This window comes from Triturus cristatus, chromosome 4_1 (assembly GCF_964204655.1).
Source record: "Triturus cristatus chromosome 4_1, aTriCri1.1, whole genome shotgun sequence".
Taxonomy (NCBI): domain Eukaryota; kingdom Metazoa; phylum Chordata; class Amphibia; order Caudata; family Salamandridae; genus Triturus; species Triturus cristatus.
The window spans coordinates 863371171-863398496 of record NC_140585.1 but is presented as its reverse complement, the minus strand read 5'-3'; positions in this window follow the sequence as shown (position 1 = coordinate 863398496).

Genomic DNA, 27326 nt, shown 5'->3' with positions numbered 1-27326 from the left:
AAGCCCGGAGGGGCCGTGATCCCCAGCGCCTGGGGGCCACAACGGACCCCCATATCTTTGTTATTCAAGCCCGGGGAATATTGGTCCTCGGGGCAGTGTGGGGGTTCGAGCCCCCCTACACATAGTATTTAGAAGTAGCCCCGTGGGGGTCCCTGGGGCTTGTGGGGACCCACAGGGCCCCTGTCCCTAATAAATTGAAGCCCTGGGGAGGTGGTGGGCCCCAGGGCAGTGTTGGGGGTAAACATTGAAGCCCCGGGAGGTGGTGCTCCCGGGCAGCATGGGGGGCAGGAGCCCCCCCCCACGCTTTTTATTTGGAAAGAAAACCCTGGGGCTGCGGGCCTAGAGTGTCAGGGTGTATCTACCCTACCCCCTTTTCTGCATTTTTAACCTTTTTTCTTGTGACTCTGTTCAACCGAGTCACAAGATGACTGCCAACACTTTTTGGTTTGGAGTGTTTGCTGCCAATCAGAATAAAGCTTGTGCTTGGGAGGCTTTGCGGATCCACCACAGCAGCCAGATATCAATAGATTTTTATTTTTGAATTTCTCAGGAAATACTGAAGAGATTTACACCATTTAAAGTAAAGAGTGCACTCTGAACCAAGAGCTACGTCTTGGCCAAATTTGGTGTCGGATCAATGCCCAGGATGTTGGGCTGAATGTCGAGCGCTTTGAGACCCTCGTGGGTCAGTAGCTGCACTTTACCAACCCTGATTGATTGATTGACTGACTGTTACCGTCTGCCTGTCAATGGTGGTCCGCCCGCCATCGTAATGACCCCCTTAGAGTTAAACAATTACCTGAGCATATGGGTTGTGAGCTCAATAATAAAAGTCTCAGCCGGGCGGTGAGGGCAGAGTACGCTCGTAGAGAGTGAAGGGGGGAGTTAATTAGCTCTTCAGGTTTGGAATCGGCGTTGTGTGACCGAGTAGGCAAGCTGTTTCGAATAGGGGCCTGGAGGGTGTAACTGCTGTTACACTAACTTAATTGCCAGGGTTAGAGAAGTGAACGTCTGTAAAGGAAGAGAAATGCAGTAAGTAAATTCAGGGGGATGAAAAAATAGAAATAGCAAAAATGAGGAGAAATAAAAGTATTTCTCCTCATTTTGCCGTTCTAATGCCTGCTAATGCCGCTGTCTCAGATTTACACCACCTTGTAAATTAGGGGCAGAGTAAAAAGCAATAGATGCTGTGGTGGAACACCCACAGCAACACCCATTGCATGCCCCTTTCAAGCTAAGTGATGCGTGTAATTGGGCCTCATTTACAAGGCAGCGTTAAGCCACAAAAAGTGTCTCAATGCTGCTTTGTAAATACGTGAGAAGGGCATATCGGCACCAGAACGTTGCTAAAATTGACGTTCTGGTGGTGATATTCCCTTGTAAATATTCCCCACAGTGTTCTGACTTGATGAAAACACAGGAAGCCCCATTACTCTTAAGGACCGGATATACTTATGTGTGGAATGAATCAGGGAAGGTCCCAGTATTGAATAAGAAAAGATAATTAAGGGTCTGTGTGACTTAATAGACAAATTATATATAAATCAATATAAATCAGAAGACGGACATGAAAAAAAATCATATGTGAGTTAGGAGGAGGAGTGACATAACATACAAAAATGATACATCAATGTTATGAATAGCAGGCATGTCATGGTGTTTGCAAGTAGACCATAAGTACTTTGGGTTGATCATATGCGAGGGGGTCACTAAGGGCTTGCAAGGTCCTATAGAATTGCATTCCATTCATCTTGGGTGTTCAGGCCAATGGCTATCGACTGGCATTTGTATATCCACTTGCAGTCCAGTCTGCTGAGTAACTGTTGGCTAGTCCCTCTTCTTGTTTGAGGTCATCATTTATTTGCCTGTTTTTGCTTGCCCTGGTGGATGAATAATTGATTTTTTTTTATTTGTTGAGACCACCTTTCTCTTGATTGTGACTAATAGCCTTAGTAAACCATCTTTCGTGCAAAGCTCATTGTTTATAAATGTCACCAGAACTCCTCATGCAATATAAGCCTGTATGACACAGTATACTGTTCTGTATTAAATATATATGTGCAGACATATAAAAGAGTCAGTCATATACTCAGTCAGTGGTCTTGACTCTGACCTGAGTAAACATACCTCAGGGTGGCTCCGGCGAGTTCTCTCGCAATCAAACTGAATCCTAGGGCCACCTATCACCACAGCACCTAAGGTGTGGGCGAGTTTGACAAGGCTGACCAGAAGGGTGGATAACGGCTGCAGCGAGTCGATCTATGCTGCTGAAAGAGTAAGCCAGCCAGTGCAGTCTCAGAGTTTAAATAAGGTGGTGCCCTAATTTGAGGATGATCGTGGGTGCAGGACAGAGGTTTCAGAGCTCCCTCTTACCCGGTCCTGTTCTAGAGGGCGACCAGGATGGAAGGGAAGCAAAACTCAACAGCTGGTGGCTCCATTCATAGATGGTGGATGGCGTGTGGAGCAAGCAGCTGAGGGAGGCTGCTGGGCCTACTTGCGAAATTTGAAGCAGAGGAGCTTTGCCGAATTAGGAGCTGCAGAGTTCATTAGAGCAGGGGCAAAGATATAAAAACAAAATTGCAGAAGGATAGAGTCACTGACAGCAAGGTGAGGGGGCGACATGGAGAACTGCAGTGTGCCAGCTAAGCCCGGATGGACTGAGAAAATGTGCTGAAGCTGGCAGAGGTCATAGACAAGCTACAAAATGGAGTGGTGTCTAGGAACACAGAGCAAGTTACTAATATGAGCTGCATGGCAGGGAGGAAATTGGCTCATTGAGAACCTTTTTGACCTATTGCCTAAAGGTCACCTCTGCCACTTAGCATCCTAAAGCCAGCAGTGCTAGAAGAGTGAAAGATCAATGCTGAGCTGCAGACACGAGAGTCACCGAACCAGTAATGAAACCTATGCCACATACTTCATTCCCAGAGTTCAACACAATGCTCAAACTCTGGGTAGTTGATCAACAGTGGGGAGTCTGTTAAGGTGACATTCTCTCCGAGTGACACATTGTTTTTTTTTATCACATATTTTTATTGAAGTTTTCAAGGCAGTACAAATCTATAGTAGTATTATTTCCATACTTTAACAAAGTACATTCGCATTTCTCATCTCTAAGAGCAGGTCATGATATCGTTTTGCATACGAAATACAATAAACAGTGTTGATGAAAAGACTGTGGTATGAAATACTTGTGACTATGGTTTTTTCACTTTACAACAACAAATAATATTTCGGAGCAAGAGGCTCAACCTCTCCCACTCCCCCCTCCTGCCTAAGAACTTGCTTGAAAGGTCTGGTCAAAGTGGTGCACACAGGAGATGTGAAGGAGGGCCGAAAGGCTGTGGTGGGAGGGGCTAAGGGGGGGGGCAGAAAGGGAGAAAAGAGAAAGGGGCAATAGTTGCATAACAGTTACATTTTAAGCAATACCTTCAACTGCAGTATTTATACATATGCGGTGGCCCAGTCTATGTTCACGTTAATCAGTAGTTGCGTTAGCTTTGAATTGTTCCAACAGATGGGCCCATTCCAGTGAAATTAGTTTCTTCCTTAGCCCTCTATATTCTTCCCTTTGAAGGGCTTCTCTTTCTGCCGTGGCCCATCGTATTACTTCTCCCACCCAAGCTCCCCTTCTCAGTGCCGAGTGGGATTTCCAATGTTGCCTAAGCATTCTTTCGGCCAATATTAGGGAGAGATCCATGAAACGGTGTAGTACTGCGGCTTTCCGGATAGCCATAACAGGCACATTTCTATAGTGGATCAAGAGGGTCTTTCGGACATATGGAATAAACTATCAGTGATTTCCCGCCAATACTCCTGCAAGGAGGGGCAGGACCATAGCATGTGAATCAAATCAGCTTCAGGCAGGTGGCAACAGGGGCAGTCTGAGGGAGCCAACGGGTACATTGTATGGGCCTTATATGGTGTCAGATAAGCCCTGTGTAGCAATGACGAATATGTGACGTTACAACGCCACATATTACATCGTGGTAGGTAACAACGCGGTCGTTACAACGACCGCATTGTTACTAAGCGTGCCTTTACAACACAAGTTGTTTCTACGACTTGCACTAGATGGCGTGCTGGGCTTAGGAATAGTATAAATTACTATTCCTACTCCAGTTAGCGCAACAGCAGAGAATATGTAGGATTTAAAATCCAACACATTCCCTGTTGTTGCACGCCACCTAGCGCAAGTCATAGAAATGACTTGTGTTGTAAAGGCACGCCTGGTAACAATGCGGTCGTTGTAACGACCGCGCTGTTACCTACCTGCGGGGTAAGAACAGCGTTGTAAACGCTGTTTCCCAGCAATGACAGCTGTATAAATTTGAATCGAGCATTGCCAGATACTCGTTTGGGATATGCAAAGGTGCCAGTCTGTGGGCTGATAAAGGTCCTTGCGGTATTGGGAGACCGTAGAGAGGAATGTTCGGGGCATATGGGGTGGGTGTATTGGTGTATCGCGGTGTGACTTTCCAATAAGGGAGCGCTACCTGAAGAAGTATGGGGATTTCTTTTGGCCAGCCACTGTAATTGATCAACTATACAATACACCTTGAAATCCGGGGCTCCCATATCCCCCCAGTCGTAGGTAGTTGTAGTTTAGTGAGGCTAATCCGCCTGCGCCCCACTCCCCAAACCAAGTTTATCAACAAGGAATTTAACATCCTGAATAACCATGCTGGAACCACCACCGGGAGGTTGACAAAGTAATATAGTAGCCTTGGTAGCATCACCATTTTACCTATTGCGAGGCGTCCTGCCGTAGACCGTGGTAATTTAATCCAAAAGGCCACCTGTGATTTTAGAGAGTTAATAGTACGGATCAGGTTTCCTTCCAGTGTATCACGGGTTTTCCTATAGATCTGAATGCCCAGATATTTAAAGGTGATCGGTTCGACCCTAAGGTGCTCTGCCCCAAATTGCAGGGTGGGTAGAGTATATGTATCATAAAAGGAGTATGCTCTGTATTTAGAGGTGTTCAACTGTAGCCCTGACAGTGAGCCGTAGCGGGCAAATAGGGTCGCCATTGTTCGTAGATCCGTCCGCATGTCTTTAAGGTATAACAGCATGTCATCAGCAAATAAAGATACTGAATGTATATTCGGGCCAATTGGCATACCATATGTTCTCATTGCCAGGTGCAAGTGCTGGGCAAGGGATTCTAGTGCCATTACAAATAGAAGCGGTGATAGGGGACATCCCTGACATGTCCCCCAGAATATGCAAAATGCAAGAGAGATGTTGTGACCTGTTTTTGCACGCGCTGTTAGTGCAATAAATAGCAACTCTACCCAGCGACAATAGGTGAGGGGTACCCCAAGTTTTCTCAGAACCACCAGCATATATTGCCAACTCAGAGAATCAAAGGTTTGCCGAATATCCAACGATAGACATCCAGCATGCGATTGATGGGTTTGGGCCGTGTGGAGCAAGCTAAAAAGATGACGTATATTCGGGGAGGTACTCCGGCGGGGAATGAAGCCACTTTGGTCTGTGTGTATAAGGCCAGGGAGGAACGGAAGGAGCCATGATGCCAAGATTTTACTATCTTATATTCGGTATTGAGAATAGACAGGGATCTACATGAAAAGAGGTCCATAGGTGGTTTGCCCGGCTTTATTAAGGAAGTTACTATTGCCTCCTTGGTTGTGGGGGGCAAAGTTCCCGCCTCTCGAGATGTGGTATCCAACTGCAGCCACTTAGGAACTAACTTTGATGCGAAAGTGGAGTAAAATACGATTGGGAGCCCATCAGAACCCGGCGTTTTTTTGCGTGCGAGGTCCTTTATTGCCCCACAAATTTCTACCTAAGTAATTGGAGCCGCTAAAGTTTTACTGTTAGCATGTGAAATAATCAGGAGGGAAACAGTGTCTGGGAACACAGCTATGTCTTCTGGAGGGGCCTGAGGGCAGGCTGCATAGAGGTGAGTATAATTGTCATGGAAAGCCTTCTTTAACCCGATCTGCATGTTCACTAGCTCATGATTGGTAGTGTGTACAGTCAGTATGGGTATGGGCAGACGCTCTAGTAGTTCTGCATATTTCACCCTGGTATCTTGGAATCTCTCCTTTCCTAGTGTGTCTGTCTGGTCCTCTATCTCTAGCTTTTGCAATGTCGACTCTAAGTCTATGATGTCCCGGGAGATCTCACGCCTGGCTCCCACCACCTCACCCATAGATACCCCCCAGATTGTCACCTTGAAGGCTTCCCATTCCCTTTACCTCATTGTGGCTGTGCCTTCGTTAGCAATAAAGTAAGATGTGATTGATGTGGCTATAGTATTTCTAAATACTGAGTCTTCTAAAAGTGAAGGCTGTAGGTGCCATCTTGGGATTGGGGATGGTACACGGCCCCAAGTAATGGTTGGTTCAAGTAGGTTGTGGTCCGAAATAGTCTTACCTAAATAGGTAGTATGCACTATAATCGGGTGAAGGGTCGGCGTACAAAGAAATCTATCTAGGCGGGAGTGTAAGCAGTGGGGACGTGAGAAAAAGGAGTATTCACGCATGTTCCTGTTATGTAGATGCCAGATGTCCTCCAAGTGCCACCCCAACATCCAGTGTTGAAGGGCCTTAGCTTGTTGGATCGTTATAGTTCCTGGTAGTGGGGGATGTGAGCAGTCCAGCCCCACATCAAGGACTGCATGAAAATCTTCCCCCAACAACCAGGGGTATTGTGTCCAGTCCACCAAGGCGACGGATAGACAAGATAGAAATGCTTCCTGGTCAGTGGTCGAAGTGGGGGGAAAAAAAGTAGGGGAAATGTGGGCAGAGAATCAGAGGGTGCGAATAACCGGTGAATTGGGTCAGTGGGCGGAGTCAGAAGTGTGTCCAGAAAGAGCAAATTATTCTAATTTTTACTATTTGTTTGGCACTTCCCTACCCAGTTACAGCTTATTACATTATTCAATTCAACCAATGGATACTCTTTTATTTAAGGTTTAATATGAGTTATTGACATTAAAATGCATTCACAATGTGGGATTAGTTTCCAATAACAGGATGTCCCAAATACTATTAAAAGGGAAAGCACAAGGCATTTGTCTCCGAGCCATTGACTTTCTATCAACAGCACTTCTCCCTTTTTCCACAAGAGCAGTTCAAAAATGAATTGCAAAATATCCTAGTTAGCAAATGTTTTCTATATAATTATGGCTCTGCAATATTTGCCACATAATACATCAACTGCTGCATAATTTGATGATTTGAACTATATAATTGTTTGTAGCTTAAACTGATCAAAAGTTACAAAAAAATGTTACTTATGTTTCTGTGAAGTGCACAGCCCTATGCAAAGGTTGATTGGTCACCTTTCTCACTGCTGCATTTGTATGTTACTCTGGTACAAATAAGGCAAAGTCTTTGCACAGACTGTTAGCGTGTGTAAAAATGTAAAAACAATAAAGTATCAGAAAATATACTGCATTACGCTGCAGCCTTTCTTGTTGTATAATTTAGTCAATACTGCAGCATAATTTTGTCCTCCATCGCTGCATAATTCCAGTGGCCCCAAAGCAAGCAGCACATGTTAAACGTGCTGGTGCATGAAGCAGAGCAGAAAGACCATGAAGTTTCTGAACTTAGTTTGGTGTGTGTGCAAATCCGGCATTGTCAACCACTGGTGAGTTGCAGCTACTACTGCTGAAACAAGGTCAATGGAGGCACCAAAGGGTGAAGTGGTCTGGCCTCCAGTGCAGGGCCAGCTTTAGCGCTGGTGGAGCCCTGTGCAACAATGTTTGTTGGTGCCACCCCACCCCCATGACTCCCTCCGCCACGGATTTCCTCACTACCACCATTCCACAGTGCCCCTCAAGTCACCATAACCACACTCTTGCTCAGATGCATTCAATTTGATTTGCAGAGCCACTGAAACCAGTGTAGGGTGTCAGAGCACTTTATATCACACAAATTACAGAGAGACAATCAATCATACATGTGTAAATCAATGTATAGGAAATGTTACATAAGACAAAGGACTACAATGTGTAGGAGTCACATGACAACCATACTAGTAGGCAGTATAATGTAATAGTGATTGGTCTGGAGAAACACAAACTCGGGATTTTGACCATAATACCATGGTTGGGGGTTCTCTTTAATAACTAGAATTGATTTCTATCAAAATGAACCCTTTTTGCAACATTAGGATAATTAAAGACTGGGGAAAAAAACATAATGCTCTAATGTATACCTTGCAGAGTGCAATCAGCTCTTAGATGACAGTTCATAGCTCACTCCTCTATGTTAGGATGTTGACTTATAAACTGCAAGTAACAAAAGGATATCACTGACAAAAGCATAAACCACTGTCCTATTTACATTATGTGCACTTGTGATCTGTATGGTATATGTTCTTTGCAACTGGCACATTAACCGTCAGCGCTACCTTTTCACGAGTTAAAACTTCCACTTGACAAAACTCTATTTCTCCCTAGGTAGAACATTAATCACCGAAGTTATCATGACATTTTAATTGTTGCTGAAACTTGCTGGAGGCCAGGAAGGAGGCAGCAAGTGTTTTAGAAACATAGTTTTCTTTCAAACATGATGCCCCACCTGAAGTCAGTGCCTGGTGCAATTGCACCACACTAGAGCCGCCTTGCTCAAGGGTCCTGTGACCTCAGTGACAGAGTACTGTCGCTCTAAGGTCTGCTGTTTCTTAGGCCTGCCCGCAAGACTGTAGGTGAACTTCAGCATGGATTGTGGTGGACAGGCCTTCAAAGTTAACCCACACTTGCCACTGCTAGGGTCCACCTGCTAGTGCTAAGACACCAGGGCTTCTAAGGTCTTGTGGGCCTTCTAAGGTCTAGCATGGGAATGTGCTCCCTCCAGAGAGTGGTCTAGTTGACTGGTCATGAAGGCTGAACCTAGTTCCCTGGTTCTAAATTCGGCAGCTCTGACCATAGTGTCACATCCTCTCCCCCACTGAACACCATACTGCCTCCCTGAGAGAAACTTGTATTGTATATGGCACTTGTAAAGTGCAGCAAACAACCTACGGGTACCCTGGCGCTATAGGACGTAACGCAAACCATCATAAAACTGAGAAAGTAGACTCGCATTGACGACACAACCAGGGGAGTGATCAGTTTCTAGGAACTAGGAAACAACCATGTTTTAATCCTTTAATCCTTGTACTGTCTTCAGTTACAACCCAGCTGTGCCCGCTATAAACACCTGGATGTGGCTCAATTTAAATTACGCACTAGACATGAGCAATATGCTGCCTAAAAAAAAAAAAAAGTAACAACATCCTGGAAAAAGCAAACACTCAAGGGAATGCAGGATTAAATAAAGCCTGTGAAATGTAAGCAGGAACAACATGGCTACCTTAACCCTTTTACACTCATAATTCAGAAATCAATGAGTGTGTTAAGGACAGGGCCAGGAAGGGACCCGTTTCAATGTCCATTGCTTAAATCCTTACAAAATATAAGCAGTATGGTTTAAAAGACCACACCTGTGAACACAGAGCCGCGGTATTCATTTTGTTTACCAATTCACCCATCAATCAGGCATTGCAGTTCGGCCAGGAATGGTGCACTTCCCCACCCGGGGAAAACAATGTTGTTCAAAGAAAGACGAGAAAACAAAAGTAGCGCTTCCTTGGCTAACTCTGTAAAGTGGTGCTAAAGCGTTTGGGTCTGAATAAAACCAATCTGTCCACTTTGTAACCACTCTGCCTTGCTTTATTTAGTTATTTTTTGCATTTGTAACTTTTTCTTTTTCTCCGTCCCAAGGCTGCACTTTGGAATGGAGAATTTTTCCAAAACACAACATTTCCAGCAAAAGTGTTTTTCTTTTTGGATCCATTTCACAGAGGAGCAGATAAACGAAAGGAGGAAAGAGGGAGTAATAACCTTTCTTGAAGTCACGGTTTTCAGTAAGTAAGGAGGAGCGAGTCAGAGACAGACAGAAAGAGAGGGAGAAAGAGTTAGAAAGGGGGGGGGGGCAGCTGCCAGCGGCAGGGCAGGAGAAATGGACACTGTCCTTGTCTTCTCTAGGCAAGAAGGAAGAGACAGTCATTTTTCTTCTCTGCCTGCCCAGCCTTGGCTATAGGCCTTGGCTATTTCTGCTGTCCTGGGACATGTGCTTAAAATATCAAAGTAGAGAAACTGAATCTAATAAATTAAAGAAGTAGGGGCACGCCGTGCCCTGCTGATCACGCCCACTTCGACCACTGTTCCTGGTCAGTGTTGGGTGCATATATCGACCCTAGTTCTATCTGCCTCCTGTCTAAGGTGCCATTTAGTAGTACATATCTGCCTTGTTCATCAATTTTGCTACTTATTAGGGAGAATGAAATCCCTGCATGAATCCACACGGCCGCGCTACGTGAAAATGCTGAGCAGGTAGTCGCATACACCTGCCCTCTCCACCACTTTTGCAATTTGAGGGTCTCTGTAGACACTAAGTGGGTTTCATGAAGGTATACTATGTGGGCCCGGTGTCATTGCAGTTGGGCTAGTATTCTATGTCGCTTTTGGATCAACCCCATACCCCGAATGTTCCAAGTTATGAGATTGTAAGGTTTAACCACCAATGCCATTATGGATTAATATGCAGTAAGGAAATTCCCACCCACGGGGCCCCATATGGTCCCCTCCATGTGTGGACCCACAGACCAACATCAAGTTTGTCAAAGGAACAACTTCCCAATTCTTGGTCAACTGAGTCAAAATCGATCGACTAAACTTAAACCAAAAAGAGACTCTTATTTAACTATGATATAACAAGTGACTGCACTAATGGGATAGGTGACTGACGTAGTATATGTGTGTGGTGTTCTAGTGATGAACAACTCCGCACAGAACGGGCCACAGATCAATGCAGCATTATATATTAGAATATCCCGGCCATTATTTGCTACTGACTCCACGCATCACCAGTAAAGGGAACATTGTTATGATCTATACTTTTTGAGAGCAACGACTGCCATCAGCTGCGCCAGTATCCACCCCGAAGCCCCCGAAAGGGGTGCCAATTCTGAAGAACATAGTAAATGGAAAAAATGCACATCCCATATCTCCAGCAAAGCAACATTTCTACAAGTCTCAACCCAGTGGGTCATTGCTCAGCTGCGTAGATATGGATGGGACCAACGCAATACTACCCCTAGAGTCAGAATCCGATGTCCCCTCCCTCGAAGGGCTGGAGCTGATCGGAGGGCGAGTGATTCGTAAGGCATTTGCAATGCGGAGTGATTCTTGTCTACCCTCCAAGACCATTTTCAGGGGTGGGGCTTCTGATGTTCCTTCTTGTGTGGTGAGTCCTATTCTATGTCGAAGTTGGGATATTTGCAATTTCGGCTGTGGTCTCTCCTGGCGACCACTTCCACCTGAATCTGGGACGTTCCTGTCCAACCACTCCCAGGCAGCCTCTGGCATTTCAAAGAAATGGGAGTGCTGATTGTGGAGGATTTTCAACTTGGCTGGAAATAAGAGAACAAATGTTAAGCCAACGGTGCGCGTTTGCGATTTGACCTCCAGGAATGAAGAGCGTTTCTGCTGAACTTCAATGGTGTAATCTGGAAAAATTAAAATGTTGGCATTGTCAAGCAGAAGAGGACCATTGTTTCAGGCAGCTTGCAGGAGCATGGTCCCTAAAATTCAGGATTCTGGCTATTATTGCCCGTGGATTGGCGCCGGGAATAGGTCTTTGGGCCGGTTCTCGATGTGTGCGTTCTATTGTGAATAAGGCCAATAGCCTCGTGGGAGCTACCTTTGTTCGTAGCCAATCCTCTACAAATAGTGTTGGTCGCTAGCCTGTCAGGCCAACTATACGGACTTACCTTCTGCATCCTCTGCCTGGGCCTGTACAGTTTCAATTGGTGCATATGTGAGATCTGTGCTTGATGCTCCTTCACTTTGGGCATCTTGAGGTCCAACATTGTCTCAGAGGATTTTACCCGATCTGATAGCTTCCTGAGGTCATCTTTTAGCAAATTGAGTTCAGTGGAAATTGTTCCCAGTTGCTGTGCAATGGCTGACCGAGACTCCTGTATTTCTTGGTGTATCATGTCGAGTTTATCTGCTGGAGGGTGGGATATATTGCCGTCACCAATCACAGAATGCTTAGAGGAGGCCTCAGAGGGTGGAGAGCGGGACCGAGCTCTTGCCGCCGACAGCTCAAATTTACCCATTGTACGTCCCATTGTCCGTGATGTGTCAGACAAGGTAGTAATAACACACTGAGAAATGGGAGGGTTCACTCCTAGGTATTTCAACAGATTGAGGGCCTTAGCTAATCTAATCTATCCTTTGTGGCTGTAATCACGAGTCCCTGCGTCGTCGATCAGGTATAGTTGTATGCAGAGGAAATGGCCTTGTCGGGAGAGAGTATTTGAGAATTGAATGTGAGTCCAGTCGTTGTCCACGGCCCTTAGCGAGCCCTACTGCAGATCTCAGCCTTTAAATGTCCTCTCCCCACTACCACCATCCACTCAGGCCCTCTCACGGTGCTGCCTCATTCAGTGTCCCGGGAGAACAGGCCAATGCCCAGTAACATTCTGCAGTTCGCTAATAGCTCATATGACGTAGACGGGCAAAGTCTGTCACCAATGGTAGTATACTGTATTTATAGGTGAAGGTGATCTATGTGCAGAGAAGATACTGGCCAAGTGGAGAGGAGGCCATTACTTGTCCAAGGTAAAGTTAATGTTTGCTGCTAGGGAGAAAGGGCAATTCAGCACACTGGTCCCGCAACTTGACCCCAGTCCCATGAGTTGAGAATACCTTCCTCACCCCCCCGGAGACCTCCAAGCACGCCCAGCAATCTCCGTCAGACTCTCCTCCAGTCAATTCTTTTTACTCTACGACAACAAGCTCAATACTGGACTACACCTTCGCAAATCTCGCGCTGTTCCCAATTATCCTTGGGTTCAGAATGGGGGACATAGGAGACAGTGACCATCGCCCCCAGGAATTTCATAGAACAGCATCCGCACCGAGCCTAATCAGGACAGATACATCCATGGGGCTGATCCACACATTGAATAAAAAAAGGATCAAATGCACGACAGACTCTTCCAACCTCCAGTCTGAAGTTGCAATTCAAATCTTTAATACGCAAACCTCGACTACAGAAGGCCATATAACTTACTGGGGTCATTTTATCACTACATTGCAAAAAAGTCACTCCCCCCACCAAAGACAAGTTTCGGAAACAGGGCAGTAACAACAACTTAAAGAAAGAACAGAGTACACAGATAAAAAAAACTGAAAAGATCAATAAATTTAACTCTGCGCAAGCTGAGAAGATCCCCAGGAAATACTAGCGGAAGAGCATCTCTGAAACATCAAAGGGCAGCGCTCAAAAGATTAAAATGGAACATCAAGAGAGATGGTGAGAATGAAATCTGGCCAAAACTCTTATATGACATAAACAGTAACAACAGTGCCCGCTTCTGGAAAACAGTTAACGGGATTATACGTCCACAACACACAGGAATAGGATCTCACATCTCCAAAGTGATTTGGATAAAATATCTCTCCTGCCATTTCAACGACGACATGGAAATCACAGGAGTCCAAAAGGTCACCAGCTGGATTCCAGAGAGTCAATCGGAAACAAGCGCTTCAGAGAATTGGGAGCAGGTCTATCCAGTCACAAAAATCAATCCTTTGGGGGCATCGAGGCACCAGCTGTCAGACTTAATTAAAAAACAGATAGCCAAAGGCAGGAAAGAAGGTGCCCCGGGACCGAATGGCATTCCACCTGCCCTCTATAAAGCAAAAAGTCGTGAGTGGGCGGATATCCTTCAACCCTTATTCCTGGAAATTAGGCTTATAAACAAAATTCCAGAATCCTGGAGGGGCTCTACAATAGTCCCAATCCACAAAAAGGGAGAAAAGGCTGACCCAAACAACTACCACCTAGTAGCTCTTATTGACAACGAAGCTAAATATTTTGCAGGCATCATATTAGAGGAGCTAACCCTTTGGGCTGAGACAAACCAGGTAATACGGTTGAACCAGACCGGTTTTCGTAAAACGACTGGAACATCAACAAACATCCTCGCAATCTCACTAATAATTGATGCAGCAAAAACATCTAAGATTCCTCTACATTTGTGTTACAGCGACTTTAGCGCTGCCTTTGACAATGTAGAGATAGGTAGACTGTGGGGGAAACTGGAGCGATCGGGCATTCCACAGACCACTCTAAATATGCTGATGCTCTTACACACGGATACCTGGGTGCAGGTGAAACTAGGTGGTGGTACTCACCTGTCCACAAAAGTACCCACTACAAAAGGATTGAAACAGGAATGTGTGCTTGCACCAACCCTGTTCAACCTTTTCATGGCGGACCTCCCAAAAGTGCTTGACGCCTGCAATTCCCACTCACCAAGGGTAGGTGGGAGAACATTAACCAATCTTATGTATGCAGATGATGTAGTGTTGCACAGCCACACTTACATCGGCCTTCAACGACTACTGACTGAAATGCAGAAATATGCTACAGAAAACAATCTAAAAATAAATCTTAGCAAAACACGGACAATGTCAATAAATAATAAAAAGAAAGCACAGAAGATCTGGTTCCTCGGCGGTCCAAAAATTGACCCAGCTTGTGAGTATAAATATCTGGAAGTTACATTTGATAAAGAGGGGTCCTTTGTGCGTCAGATACAGGAAATAAGAAGGAGAGGCTTATTGATCGCCATCACGATGAAAAACCTGGCAAATCAACTGATGGGCCCGACTTTGACCCCATTACTGAAGGTAGTTCAGGGCAAACTGCTTCCCTCGATCACCTATGGTAGTGAGGCAATGCGGGGAAGAGATGCTAAAGATCTGGATAGTTTGCAAGTCAAAGCGTACAGAACCATGTTCTCCCTTCCGCCTTACACATCACCGGCTCAAATAAGGCTGGAGTTTGGCCTGCAAAAACAAGTTTTAGCCAGTACGGGCCTACATCATCTGCTGGCACAAGATAAGAAGCGCCACCACAAACACGCTAAATTATCTGTTGTGGCGCGATATAGAACATAGGGATTTCTCTGAGGCGAGAAATCATCTTTGGCTAGCCTTGGAAGCCACTCAACTTTCTGATATTTGGGATGCACAATTCGGTCCTCCCAACTTAAAAAAACTAGTTTGGTAAAAAATTTAAATCACTCTCCTTACTGGAGGACAAGGCGATCTTCTCAAAAAGATCTCACGCATGGATGACTCTCAACTCATACAAATCACTAACCCCACAATCATACTTCAATCAGGGCTATTCCAAAGCCTTAACATTGAAATTCTTAAAGCATAGATTGGGGATTCTTCCTTGCACTGGCCACCTACCACCATGGCTGAGGACAAACGGACAAGATACTTGTAGGCTGTGTAACTCCAACAATGGCGACATCCTTCACGTAATCTGCCTATGTGAAGAGCTGCATCAATCCCCGGCAACAGTTTCTTAAAGATCAATTCAAGCAGAAAGGTATCCGCACCAGAAGGCAAGCGGTGCTAGCCTACCTAAACCCGTCAAATACTAAACTAAACTGCAGATTTGTAAAATTTCTGATGGTGATCGAACAGAGAATGCCAAAAATAATGGAAAATATTCTACAAAATTTACTGACCCAAGTTGACTAGTAGATGGGCAAAAAGACTCAGCGGTATCTAAGGTCATCCATTAGCACCAGGGGGACAATTTGTGCAACAAGCAGAGTCCTTGTGGAAAATACGACAAATGGTCACGCTGGGCAAAAGCAAGTGAAATCCGAGATAATCACTTTCCAACAGCCAGTGCATAAATACTTTTCTCTAATCAGTTCCATTGAACTACCACTTTTAAATTGTTATGTATTTCTCACTTTTTGATTTTTATTGGTTTTAAATAAGAATGTTTTAACAATTTTGGAATACTTTATTGCAATGGTTTTAATTAACTATGCAAAATAAAAATATACTATCAAACTATCCCATGAGTTGGGAATACCTTCCTCACCACCCCCGGAGACCTCGAAGCACGCCCTGCAATCTCACTGCCACTGAACACAGGGGGCACGTCAGAGTGCAGGTGCCACCGTGTCTCATCAGCTGTAGACTCTAGGCCGGAGAGCCACCGCAGATCTCACGCCTTCTCTACCGGCTCCGCCGCACCATCAGGGGGGAGTCCCCGGACCAAGCAAGGTGGGCACAGTAGGGGTCGTCACTCGGGCCCGAGGCGCCACCAGTCTAAGCACCGCAGGCAGGACCGCAGTTTGCCTGGCAGAGCGTGGAGCCAGCAATCATCCCCAAATTCGGGTGTGCACCCGTCTGCCATGCTACTACATTTTTTAAGGCAGTAGAAGGACCGTGTATGTTACTAGGACCCCTTACATGCAGGGATATGCAGCAGATAGGTTTCCCGGATCTCGTTGCTTATGCGACCGCCATCTTAGGCAGTTAGCCACGCCCAGCGAGTGACACTACTAAGGGGGGCCCTCTCATTTAAGGCAATGGGATGGACAACTCAAAGATTACAGAAGGGCCAAGGCCCAATCCCAGAAGGAAGCCTGACAATGAAAGTAACACATGGCTGACCTCAGGGGTGTGGAGGGAGTGGGGGTGGGGGGGCTCCGCCTTAATGTGCTGCACCTAGGGTCTTGGTGCAAGAAGCAGTTGTGGTCAGGGTGAGGCATGGGACCTCACTGTGAGATCAGCCTGTGTTAGGAATCCACCACTAAGCAGGAAAGGTGAAGCATCATTCTGTACCGTTCCACTACTAAACTACTTGGAGTTAATCCCACCGAATAAACTCAGCCAGAAGAGGGCACCCTTTTATTGTATTGACTACCCACCTTCCTTTCTGACCAGTTCTGCTACTACTTATAGCCTATAACTTTGTTTATATTAAACATAAGATTTGTTGCCACAGAAAATTGGTTCTGTGCTTCGTATATGGCTACCTTTAACTTGGTATTTTTATGTAAATTACATGTTTACACTTTATTAAAAAATCGTGTTTCGCTCCTCGCCGGTCGAGTCTTTTCCCGGGCATGCAGTAGGCATATTATTTTAATTGTTTCACTGGTGATTTGAGCGTCGCCATCTTGGGAGGACCTGGGGCTTTTATAGAAGCGTGGGTAGCATAGCTGATGTGTCACCACTGCGACCACTACGTAAGTGAACTCCTAAGCGCCACAAGTGGTGCCCACTTTCTATTCTGATATATGCAAGCAGTCTTCTCTGGATTCTCATTCTGGTAATGATCATGTACCCAAATACACTACGTGTGATCTCCCCAATTTGTTTAATCCCGAATATACACTTCAACAGGTGGCAAAAGATACTAGTTTAAACAAAGAAAAACTCTGAAGAAATTAATGTTGTTCACCTCCAAGCTCTTGAATGATTACAATGTTTCCCATATTCCTTCTCAGGACAGATTAAAATGTTACTTTCTACTTTGTAACTGAACTTTGAATCTCTACACCTTGACTTGTGCTGCCTTTCTGACACTTGGCTACATGACACAAGTCACTGTATTGTAGAGTAACTGCTGCCCGCTCCCTGTTCAATTCTCAAGAGAGATCGTCTGCAAAAGAAAGGGGGTAGAGTGGCAAATATTTCATAAAATTCGATGGAACGTAAACTCTTTTCCAACATTCATTTTCGGGTGAATCTCTGAGATGTGAAGCAAATATTGGCTCTTTCATTATTAATTTTCGAATAAATTATTGTCCACCTGACACAAAGCTGTATGATTCAGAGGCCTTAATTAATATTTGCCATCACACTTTGTCATTAGGGAGGGTTTAACTTTTGGTTGGATCGGTCCATTGACCCTGCTATGGACTTCTAAAACAATGTTTCCTCTTTTAATTTAACTCTGCTAAATCAACGGCCTTTCCATGAATCCATCCACCTACTTGATGCCACTTTTGTTTCTCAAAATGTACCCTGCCATATTAAAGATAACATCCCATTACTATGGTCATATCATATGGCAATTTCTTTTACATTAGCTACAAAAGAAGCCCAATGTGGCAAACCAGTATAAAACCTTCACTCTAGAATTTGCCTCATTCGTTTTAGAGAACTTTTTTAATACCCTAGGAGATTCTAAATGCCCTTTTATCAGTCCTAGAAAGTAAGCATTTAGCATAGCTTGAATTCATTTTACCATCTACAGTTGTCACTTGAACTATGACTCCAAATGGTAAATTAAATCCATGGTTCAATAGCAAGTTAGCCTCTCAGAAACTTAAAATGCATATGGCAAAAAGACGATGGAGGTCTAAATATATGCCAATACTAAGGAACTCTGTCTACAAGCTTGAAGTACCGCCTCAAAGATCAAAGTACTAAATATTAAGAATTGCATTGAAAAATGGAACCACAATCATTGGCCAAACATCTTCGGCCCTCTGCCTTCTTCTGTAAAGAGAGTCAAATTCGTGGGAGTCATCATTGACACTAATATATCTCTTTAAACTTAAGTGGCAAGGGTGACAAGTACAGGCTTTTGGCTCTCAAGATTTTAAAGAGGATTTTCCCTTTTTCTCCTTTGGGTCATCACGAGCAAGTAGTCACCACTTTTATTGAGTCACAAATTCACTATGCACTTCCTGTTATCTAGCTTTTCCCAATAAACTGACTAGAAGATTCCAAATGGTCCAAAATGCTCCTGCAGCTCGACTCATTCTTAATTAATTGTGCATGTAAACATCATATCACTCCCATCCTATTCCAACTTCATTGGCCCTGAGTAACAAATAGGATTCTTTTAAAAATTCTGTCATGTTACATAAGGTTCTTTTTTAAATGTTCCCTCCTTTCGTCTCTGGAAAATGTAGGATCCATTATCCATCTCAAATTCTTCGTTCGGGTAGTAAACTCCTCCCTGATCTGTCAAAAAATAGGTACCTCCACGTTTGATGACAGAGCTTCTTCTCATGCGACAGCCAAAGAGTGGTTGAAGATTTTGTTATTCAAAACTGCTTTTAATACATCTCAAATCTAAATCCTGTTTTTTACCTATGTTAGATTATCTTTATCAGCACCAAGAAACTTTGGTGGTCATGCGCTTTATTGGCTGAATATAACATAACATTATAGGGTAGAACCTACCCCCCCAGAGATATAAGTCTGTTAAATAGCTCAAAGCACAGCAGCAGAGAACATAGCACTGACTAAGAAAGATCTGCAAACCAGCCCACAGCTTTCAAGGGGTAACTAAGGGAAGAGATCAAAACTAATCGCACTAAGGAACTATCCAACCTGGCTGTAAAGTAACGACCCTCCGAGCCAGCTTGGACTGGCTTTCTCAGCAGTCTGGCATTCTGGCCCAGCCAGATGGGCCAGCTTGAAAGGGCCAGTGTGTGGGCTGTTTTTCTTCTGTCCCATCATGATCATCCACAGAAACCAAAAGAAAAATAGCTCACACACAAAACTCCAAATGCTATCTGTGAGAAGTTGGCCTGATGTATGATGTCACTAGTTCTAGTGTACACCTTATATCAGTCCAAACAACCCTTATGGTGATTGGTTGTAAAGTCAACCTTATAGACCAGCTATCCTAGTGGTAGCATGGACAAGAGCAGTCTTAGGCTAAACTCTGAATGGCATGTGAAGCCAGCTGGTATACCACATATAATCCCTTGAATACCAAATGAAAGGACACCACCACAGATATATATATAAAATAAAGTGTATTTATTCTAGTCAAACCCTCAGCACTCTTTATGAGATTCGAGGTAAGTACAACACAGTCTTATTTATGCATACATTAAGTCACACAGGTAAGTAATACAGTTAGCCCCTAGGGGCCATGCAAACCATATACTAAAGAAGTGGTATAAGGACCACTGTCACGGAAATAGAATAGGCCTAGGCCTAGGGAATCGCTGGGGCTACACTACACTAACAAACAGTTAGGAAGTGGGAGGCCCACGGGATTCAGGTGCCGAGTGGAAACACTCACGTGTAATGCGTAAAAGTCGATAGAATCACTAGCAGTTAGAAATAAGCAGTTTTAGGACACTTCTGGTATAGCTAGAAAGTCGAGACTCGGAAACTAGACCCTAGGATAGTCAATACCCTTGTGAGCACCGAAGTACCCAAGTTACCTAGCCCACGGGCTGCGGGTGCATAGGGGTGAACTTGCGTCGGGTTTCGTCGTGGACTTCTATGGATGCCTGAAGGAAAGTTGCTGACAGGCAGTCAGTGAAGAGTGTCCGGTGGATCCCAAGGCCGGGATCAAGAAGGAAGGATACCTGCAAGCAGAAGGGACAGAGTCTGGGTCACTAGCCAGTGACCACGTGGAACCAGGAAGGAACCAGGCGATGTCGTGAAGATGCAGGTGAAGAGGTGAAGCTTGTCGCAGCAGCCACGGGTACCAGGAGATGTCGAGGACGACCAGGACCACGAAGGCTCTTGCTGTCGGCGGCGTCAAAGTCGAACTAGGACTCACCAAGCCTTGGCAAGCGGAACCCACGAAGAATGGAGGACTTTCTTCTGGTGCAGACCAGGAAGGTCTGGGGTGCTTCTCTTTTGTAGAGGAGCAGGAGCCAGTCTGGAGGAGCCAAACCAGCAGTGAAGATTCAAAGGTGTGTCGTCGCAAAGGCCGCTAGCCAACGGGCAAGCAACCGGACAGACGCGGCAAGCAGGAAAATGCAGAAGGGCCCCACGCAGGACTCGTGGAGTGTGGGGGGCTGATCTTCGGTGCAGATGGTGCTTGGGGTTGGGGCTTCTCAATCCCCGGTGCACAACTTCGAGGGTACCTCAGAAGCTGCGCTGGAAGATACTCGCCACTTTTCCCAGGTAGCCGGTCCCATGTCTCTCGTCACCTCCACGGATCTCAGCTCGGCTGTGGATGTGGATCAGGGTTGGAGAAGTCTGGAAGTCAAGGCTCTGGTCAGGCTCTGCAGTCGGTCCCTCGTAGAACTTCAGCAAAGCAAAGGGTAAGTCTCTTGATGGTGCCTGTTTGCACAGGGTAGCCACTCCTTGGCCACAAGGGAGATTCTTTAGTCTTCTTCTTTCGTCGAATGTCGAAGGTCCAGAGTTTCTGTTCAAGTTGCAGGTTCAGGATAATCTAATCTCCTGGGGCCCAGCTACCACACGTATACTAATCTGGGGGGCTGGGTTGCCTGCTAGGTCACGCCTTATGGGTGGGACCTGGGAGGGGGGTGGTTACACCCCCTTCCCTTTGTCCAGTTTCGCGCCAGGACTGGGGCTGGAGTGCCCCAGCACCGGTTTGAACTGGACTATGCATGGGACACCTTGTGTGCCCCAGGCAGTGTCTAGTTTCTTTCATCCCTCCCTGCCCCAATACACTAAGGCCTGTCTGGGGTGGTGCTCGCACCTCCCAAGGCAGGAAACCTATTGTCCAAGCCTCCCGTGCCGGGATCACTCCCAGCAGCAGGAGGTCAGACTTGTGTCGTGGCAGCAGCATCCATTTTGTGATGCTGGGGCTCTGGTTAACTTTAACCGGGTAAGTAGGTTTCAACATGTCTTCTCCCTCTAGAGGGAGGGATAATATCCTCATCACCAGAAATGGGATGGGGGTATTATTCCAAAGTGTTAGACACCTCACACGACATGTTTTCATAAAGCCAAACCATAGTTACCATAACCGTTTAAGATTATAAGGCACTTTAAGAGTATATGGTAGGCTATATCATAGAACACCTATAAGGACATGGTTCCGAAAGCTGCAGACAGGCTCAGCTCATGCTAGAGCACTATCTCACATGTTACCAAGCACTCTGCCTCCAGGATTGTTAAGGCCTGCCATAGGAGTGGCTGATAGGTACACATGTGTCTATATATAAGGTAGGTATAGGAATACTACACCTAAGCAAGGGGTGATTACACGACCTTGCCCCAGCTGAGTGATCAGCCAGTTGTGTCATAATGGAAGGCCAGGCCAGGGGTGGCATAATACATGCTGCAGCCCCTGGTAGGCCTAGGGTACACCTATGCCCTGGGTACCTAAGGTACACTGTACAGGGGCCAATAAGGTGATCCTATCCAAATGGGTTATGCACCTAAAGTACATAGTGTTAATTTAGAGAGAGAACAGCAGGGCTGTGGGTCTGATTAGCAGGCCCACAGCCACATCTAAGTCGAAAACCAGTAAAGCAAAAGCAAAAAGTGGGGGTGAACATAGAAAGCAGACCCTACTCTCCTACACAACTCCCCCCCCCCCAAACTTAGGGACATTAAACTAACCTTGACCAGTTGAGTCTTCATGTTCTAAGTGGAAATATCTGGAGAGTCCATCTGCATTGGCATGGTCAGTCCCAGGTCTATGTTCCACTGTGAAGTCCATCCCCTGTAGGGAAATGGACCACCTAAGAAGTTTGGGATTTTCACCCTTCATCTGATTTAGCCACAAGAGGGGCTTATGGTCTGTCTGAATCTTGAAGTGAGTGCCAAACAAGTATGGCCTCAGCTTCTTCAGGGCCCAAACCACAGCAAAGGCCTCCCTCTCAATAGCTGACCAACGTTTCTCTCTAGGGGTCAGCCTTCTACTTATAAAAGCAATGGGCTGGTCTCGACCATCTATATTAAGTTGTGAAAGAACAGCTCCCACACCCAACTCAGAAGCATCTGTCTGGACAATAAACTCTTTGGAGTAGTCTGGACTTTTCAGAATAGGTGCACTGCACATGGCCTGCTTCAGGTCATCAAATGCTTTTTGACAGCTCACTGTCCACTGAACTTTCTTTGGCATTTTCTTGGAGGTCAAGTCATTAAGTGGTGTCACAATGGACCCATAGCTCTTAACAAACTTTCTGTAGTACCCAGTCAGGCCCAAGAAAGCTCTGACCTGAGTCTGGGTAGTTGGAGGAGTCCAGTCCTTTATGGTCTGGATCTTGCTCTCCAGTGGTTGAACCTGACCCCCACCAACTAGGTGGCCCAGGTACACAACCTTGCTCTGCCCTATCTGGCACTTGGTGGCCTTGATAGTGAGGCCTGCCTTTTGCAGGGCCTCTAAAACATTCCTCAGGTGGACCAGGTGATCCTCCCAGGTGGAGCTAAAGACAGCAATATCATCAAGATAAGCTGCACAGTAGTCATCCAACCCAGTAAGGACTTGATTCACCAACCTTTGGAAAGTGGCAGGTGCATTCTTCAAACCAAAGGGCATTGCCACAAATTGATAATGTCCTCCTGGGGTCGAGAAAGCAGTTTTGGCCTTTGCATTCTCAGCTAGTCTGATTTGCCAGTAGCCTGCTGTCAGGTCAAATGTGCTCAAAAACTTAGCAGTTGCCAGTCTGTCAATGAGCTCATCTGCCCTAGGTATTGGGTGGGCATCTGTCCTAGTGACAGCATTGAGACCTCTGTAGTCCACGCAAAACCTCATCTCTCTCTTACCATCTTGGGTGTGAGGTTTTGGCACAAGAACTACAGGACTAGCCCAAGGGCTCTCTGAAGGTTCAATGACTCCCAGCTCCAACATCTTTTGTACCTCAACTTTTATGCAGTCCCTGGCATGGTCAGGTTGCCTGTAGATTTTACTCTTCACAGGCAGACTGTCACCAGTGTCCACTTCATGGGTGCACCAGTTTGTCTGACTTGGGGTCAGAGAGAACATATGTCTGTAGGATCGCAGAACTTGCCTGCAGTCCTGTTGCTGATGGACAGTGAGGCTGTCAGAAAAGACCACACCATCAACTGAGCCATCATCAGGGTTCTGAGTCAACAGGTCTGGGAGAGGGTCACTCTCTTCCTCCTGCCCCTCATCTGTAGCCATGAGTAAGCCCATGTCTGCCCTGTCAACATATGCCTTCAATCTGTTGACATGAAGCACCCTGTGGGGGCTTCTGGGAGTCCCAAGGTCCACCAAGTAGGTGACTTCCCCCTTTTTCTCAACAATAGTGTGGGGTCCAGACCATTTGTCTTGGAGTGCTGCTGGGGCCACTGGCTCCAACACCCACACTTTCTGCCCTGGCTGGTAAACAGTCAGCACAGCCTTTTTGGTCATGCCAAGCTTTTTGGAGTTCTTGGCTTGCCTCAAGGTTTTTAGAAGCCTTCTTCATATACTCTGCCATCCTGGAGCGGAGACCAAGTACATAATCCACTATATCAAGTTTGGGTTGTCTGAGAGGTCTCTCCCATCCTTCCCTTACTAAACATAGGGGTCCTCTTACAGGATGCCCAAACAAAAGCTCAAAAGGGCTGTAGCCAACCCCCTTTTGTGGGACCTCTCTGTAAGCAAACAGAAGGCAGGGTAAAAGGATGTCCCATTTTCGCCTAAGCTTGTCTGGTAAACCTTTTATCATTCCCTTTAGGGTCTTGTTGAATCTCTCAACAAGCCCATTGCACTGTGGGTGATAGGGTGTGGTGAACTTGTAGTTCACACCACACTCCTTCCACATTGTAGTCAAATATCCTGACATGAAGTTGGCACCTCTGTCAGAAATGACCTCCTTTGGAAAGCCCACTCTGGAGAATACTCCAAGTAGGGCCCTTGCCACAACAGGAGCTGTTGTGGTCCTCAGGGGAATAGCTTATGGATACCTGGTGGCATGGTCCACTATCACCAGTATGAATCTGTGCCCAGATGCTGTTTGTGGGTCCATTGGTCCTACAATATCTATGCCCACTCTTTCAAAGGGAACCCCCACCACAGGTAGTGGTATGAGGGGGGCCTTTGTGGTGCCACCTGATTTGCCACTGGCTTGGCAGGTGACACAGGAGCGACAAAACTCCTTGGTATCTTCTGACATATGGGGCCAGTGAAAGTGAGGGACAAGCCTGTCCCAAGTCTTGTTCTGGCCTAAGTGTCCTGCAAGGGGAATATCATGGGCCAAGGTAAGAAGGAAGCCTCTGAACTTCAGTGGTATGACCAACCTCCTGGATGCACCAGGCTTGGGGTCTCTAGCCTCTGAATACAGCAGCCCTTCATCCCAATACACTCTATGGGTACCTTGAGCATTCCCTGAAACCTCAGCAGCAGCCTGCTGTCTGAGGGGTTCAAGAGAGGGGCAGTCTAATTGTGCCTGCCTCAGATCTGCCCTTGAAGGTCCCCCTGTCCCAAGAAACTCAACCTGATCAGGTTCAAGTTCTTCTAGGACAGTTCCTTCAGGGCTCTCAGAATCATCCTCCTGTGAGGGCTGACCCAGTGCCTGAGGCGGGGGGAAGGCACAGCCTTGACCCTACTGCTCTTTCTCTTGGTTTGTGACTGGTCCATAGTTCCAGGATCCAGCACTTGTTCAGTGGTGCACTTTTTGGCCTGTGACCTGGTCACAGCAAGGACATGTGCATCTATCCCCAGCATTTCTGCATGGGTCCTATACTCCACTTCAGACCAAACTGAAGTTTCAAGATCATTGCCCAGTAAACACTCCACAGGAAGGTCTGAACTAACAACAACTTTCTTGAGGCCAGATACCCCTCCCCAGGAGAAGTTAACAATTGACACACTATGGGAGGTAGTGGCATTGCTAGCGTTGGTCACTAGGTAGTTCTCACCTAGTATGATCTGTCCAGGGTCCACAAAGGCAGGTGTCACCATTGTGACACTAGCCCCAGTGTCCCTGTAGGCCTGAGCCATCCTATCATTGATAAAAGGAGTCTGTCTGTACTTGCCCAGGTTACTGGGGCCTATAGTAGAGGACAAAGCTATGTCCCCATCACAGATCAGAACAGCCTGAGTAGGTATCCTGACTAGGCCAGAATCCTCCTCAGTTCCCAGGGTTAACCCTACTACACCCTTTTGCTGGGAACCACCACTTACAGCTGAACTAGGGGATACAGTTGCCTTAGGGGCAATGGTGGCTGGGGGCTTATCCTTTTTGGTGCACTCACTAAACCAATGTGAGTTGGACTTACAATAGTTGCACCATGGTTTCTTTTGGCCATCTTTCTTTTTATCCTTTTTGGGACCACCCTCCCCCTGAGCCTTTTGGGGGCCTGGTGAAGACTTCTGGTCTTTTTGTTTCTGATCATTACCCTTCTGGTCTGCCTTTTTCTGATCACCGCCCTGGTTCTGGTTTTTCTGCTTAACTCTAGTCCTGACCCATCTATCTGCCTTCTTTCCCAATTCTTGGGGAGAAGTCAGATCAGAATCAATCAGGTGTTGATGCAGTAGCTGGTTTTGACAGTTGTTAAGGATTTGTTCTCTCATGATCAACTTATACAATCCTGTATAGTCCTTAACCTTACTTCCCAATAGCCAGCCTTCCAAAGCCTTAGTGGCACAATCTACAAAGTCAGTTCAGTCCTGAGTCTGTGTCTTCTGGGTATCTCTGAACAACAACCTGTATTGTTCAGTGGTTAGGCCAAACCCATCAATCAGAGCACTCTTCAGGACAGTGTAATTGTCAGCATCCTCATCACTAACTGAGGAGCTTGTCTCTACCTTTCTCAGAGAAGAAGAGCCACAAGATAGGTGCCCACTGACTTTGGGGTACCTGCTGTACTTTGCAAGCCCTCTCCAAAGCAGTTATCCATTTGTGGATGTCATCCCCACACTTGTAGGGAGGGACAATCTTGCTCAGGTTTCTATTATCATAGGTCCTGTCTCTATCCTTAGGGATATTGCTGCCACCAGTGGGTTCTGACCCACTCAACTTTTGCTCTCTAGCCAGAGCAAGCTTCTCCTTGGCAAGGGCAAGTTCTTCCCTTTCAATCCTTAGATTAGCTTCCCTCATTCTGGCTTCATGCTCTTTTCTCTGAGGGGAAGTCATTCCCCTGTGAGAAGAGGCATTAGAGATGCTAGAGACATGGGAGTGGATGGATTCCCTTGAAGGGGATCTGTCTCTCCTGCTTCTCTGGTTAAGCCCACTTGGGGGTCTGTATGGGGGAAGCCCATGCAGACTCCCATGTAAGCTTAAGTTTGCCTGGCTAAGTCTTCCTACTTGGCCCTGTCTGTCTACCTCATCATCTGAAGTCCCATCTGGCTCATCTGTAGTGGGTAGACCCTCCCCTGTACCTAGGGTACCAGCTTGGGAGGCCCTTATAGCATCATATTCCTCTAGGATCGCTACTAGCTGAAGGAGGGTAGGGTTTGCACCCTGTTTTAACTTTCTGGAGGTATACAATTGGCTCATCTCCTGAAAGGTTAGGGTATCATATCTAGAGGGGATCTTTCTCAGACCTACCCCTCCTGAGGGAGAATCTCCTTGATCTCCTCCCAGAGACATGATCTAGTGAGGGTGTGGTGTGTGCACCTACCTACACTAGTTGTATCTACTAAACCTCTCTAGTAGTTGTAGTCAGGGTGTGTTAGGCCCTTCAACCTACAACAACTAAGTCCAGTAGGACTTAAGTATTATAATCTATGTTATATGTACATAAACAATATCTGTGTGATCTTTCAATTTAGTATCTCAAGATTACAATGGTATTACAACAGCAAGCTCAGATCCCAACCGCTGCTCACCAA